Here is a 3,767-nt window from a genome sequence, read left to right as displayed (position 1 = left end):
CTCACAGGAGCCAAATGATTTGTTGCCAGCTTCCCTGTGCCAGATGCCACAGGACACTCTGAGAAGTCCTGTGTCCAACTGGTAACATAAGGGGAACCCACACAATATTAGGGAAAGTTTGTGGAGGCTAAGTGGGTGAGGTGGGTGTTTTTTTTAATAACACAATGAAAGTTGCTCTGTGTCATCTTCTTGCAGAGTTCATTTATTTTAACATTTCTGTTCTGTAAATTCCTGTTGTGTCTTGTAAGAAAATTCTTTCATTAAGCAAGAATTGGTTGGATGTTGCCCCTTTTACCGCCTGACCTCTTTTATTAGTGGTCATTAGATTAATAATGTGTGAAGTAGTATTCTACCACTGACTGACACTTCTCCAGGCTTGCACTTGTAAGCTCAACAATATATCTAATTCTTCAGAAAGTGAGTGCCAGTGCAGAAATTTTGACTTAGAACATCTATAGTCATCATCATCATCTATAGTATATAACATCCTCTAAAGATTTAGAGAATCTGGAGAAATCTCTGTGCACACGGAACAAGGCTGAAAATCAATATTGGAAGCTGTAATCTTCAGGCCCTCAGGCGCCACTGCATTAAAATCAGCCGTGTTTCTGTCATGGACATCACTGCATGGACTCAAGAACACGTCCAGAAATCATGGTCTGGGAACGCAGTTCACTATGGCAACCACAAAGGCAAGCTAAAGCTCTATCGTGATAAGATAAGAACTTATGTGAACATAATCCATGATGATGGGCCAAAGATCATTTAAAATGGGTAAAAATCTTTTTGGAAAACATGGAAACAAGGAACAGCCTCCTCCAGATGAAACAGGAGAGGGGCTGGCTTGTTATCAGCACTCAGTATATATACATATACGTAAGTATATTTCAGCAAGAGAATTTCACCAACTGAAAACGTTTGGCTCATCATAAAACCACAAATATGACAAAGAAAATCCAGGACTGTCGAGAAACTAGATTCTTATATCAGAGAAGATTCTTTTCCCAAATAATACATTTTCTCATGTAAACATTTGATATTTATTTTTTGATGTTTTCTATTATAAATAAAATATGGACCGGGAGATTTGCAGATCATTGCATTTTGTTTTTATCTACATTTCCTGTCAGTCATGAGCATTGTACTATAGTATAAGGTACAGCAGGCTGCAATTATGAGGTGGTCCATTAAACTGCACATAAAGACTGCAGGAAGGTTTCGTTAACATTCACTTCACTGCAGAAGGGCTGTATATGAGTAGAAATGCATGAACATATGTTGAGCAACTGATTTTGTCTTGCCCGCAGGCTCTTGTAACTCTGTGCCAACTTAAGTCCTTGAACTGCCTTTGCCCGAATCCAAATTTAATTGAGCAAATTCTGGCCCTGTTTCACATGAAATCATGTAGCCTCCTATGGTACACACACAGTTTTTAAATCTGTGCCAAGCCAGTTAGTGTCTCTTAAAAAAAGGGGGAAACATTATTGTCATAAGGAAATCACTAAATCAGTTGTGATGCTGAGCCAAGTAAGAAATTAGTATAGTAAGTAATATGTCTCTCCATGAACAATTTACATAAGTGGACATTATCAGAATACTAATGATACACTGTGGTATGCTCAGGGAGCAAAATGGAAAATATCTCCTTGGCAAGGTCACTCTATATGATGATAAAAACCTGTGACTCAATAATTAAGTATATTAAAACACAATCAATTAAGAAATATAATTAAAATAGTCCACTGGAATATAACCATCAGTTGACCATTGCGTAGGCTAGGGTTAGCCTAATTTGTTAGCAAGAATCTGTCAGTAATGACAGTCCTAACCTTGATGTGCTCTTCTTAAACTTCAATTAAGTCTGTGTGATTGCACATATTGTTTCTGCATGTAGATAAGTCTCTGCTGTCCCTGCTTTCATTTTTCATACTTTGCTTGGCAGGTAAAGGACATTGTAATCACAATCACACTATACGCCATCACTCAGGGGTTTCATTGCGAAAATGAATACCTGAATCATTTTTAACGCACTACAGACTTCTCCTCAGTGTTTGTCCAGATAGTTACGCAGCACAGCAAAGGTCAAACGCTTTTAGAAATTATTATTATCCTTTCTTAAGTAGCTCAACAGTCCTCACCTTTGCCGCTGCAGTCTGTTGTTTCATGGATTAGTTTTACTGGGCTTGACTGCTTTCCTGAATGATACGGCTAATTGAAAAAATAGAAATACAGCCTTTTGGTTTACATCCATGCCTTATCAGGCTGCCGTGTGTAGCGAGGACTTTGAAAGAATTTAACTGGCCCAGCAAACAGTGCCACAATTAATGCCACCAATTCAGTATTCAACAGAACGTGAAATATGGTCAGAATCTCAAATTCGCTTCCATCCACTGTCACGATTTGGCCTTGTCACCTCAGCCCTGACAAATGATATTTGTTTTAGACCTGGTTCTCTGAAAGCCCACAATAATCTCCTCGAGCCCGTCTGTATTCACATCAGTTCCAAAACACAAACTCTTCCTTCTGCCATTTGGCAGCGTGTTCCAAAACTGCAGAGTCGTCTGAAAACATCTGCAAATGGTAACACTTGCACAGAAAGTCCAAGGTGTACAAAAGCAAAGACAATTTCCCCCTGCTGTGCTTTGGTGCTGAGATGCTACTAGTAAATGACAGCGAATCATGTGAAGAAGCATTAAACCGGCACAGCATTTGAGAAATAAATATTAAAGACGATCTGTAGGAGAAAAACAACACCAAAAAATTCAAAGGAAATTTTTTAGAATTGAGCTGCATCAAAAAATGTCATACTCCCCCCTGTTGCAGCTTAATAGCCTGTCTTTATACCCAAGTAAACGCCTGAATTCATAAATCTCTGTACACCTGAGTTTACAGTACAAAACATTTGTTTATACTTGAGTCTCCAAGTGGAATGACATCATTATGGATACTATCTGGGTTATTTTCTCAGTGTGACAAAGCTCACAGAGCCACAGAAGAAATTATACAGCAGTTTCCTCTGGCTTCTGTTCTGACAGCTAAACTGATATTTATGTGCAAAAAAAATCATAATACTATAGAAAATGACTTGTCATGGGAAATACTTGGAGATGTAAGCGGTTTTCAGTTAAAGGACACAGGATATGTTTGGATTTGTTGTCGGCCATATATGCACTCTATCATAATCGCTATTGTCACCTCACAGTAACGCAATAATCTTTGTATCAGCATTTGTGCGTCTGTACCTGTGATTGTGTGTGTAATAGTGTAGCTGACAAGAACATACTAGATTGAAGAACGCTGACAATCTCAATGACTTTTTTTGTAATCCAATGAAAAGGAAGCACTCTATCAAGGAGAAATTGAAAATGAATACGAGTCAAAATGCTGAAATTGTGAAAAGGGCCTGACAAATAATGGGGGAGGGGGCATCAGTTTCAGAATAGGCCCTGTTATTTTCATTAATGTCTAAAGAGGATGGATTTGTCAGGGTGAAATGGAGAGAGCACAGGCCAGCTCCATGCATGTTTCCATCCCCATTATTCTGTCATGCTTGTTTCATGGCAGACAGCAGCTCAAAACCTTCATTGCAGTGCTTTTCAAGTATAGCTGCTGTCTGAATCAAGGCTATAGGCGTTACTATAAGAATGAATTGCCAGCTTACATCAGTGGAACACAGATATCTTTCACCACTGCCCCGCTTCCTTCCCCATTTTTCACAAAAGTGTGTCATGAGAGTTCACTTTAATTACAGCAGCTCCGGCACTGAA

The sequence above is a fragment of the Oreochromis niloticus genome, linkage group LG2, assembly GCF_001858045.2.
Source record: "Oreochromis niloticus isolate F11D_XX linkage group LG2, O_niloticus_UMD_NMBU, whole genome shotgun sequence".
Lineage (NCBI taxonomy): Eukaryota > Metazoa > Chordata > Actinopteri > Cichliformes > Cichlidae > Oreochromis > Oreochromis niloticus.
The sequence above is the reverse complement of the archived record's forward strand: the minus strand, read 5'-3'. Positions refer to the sequence as shown.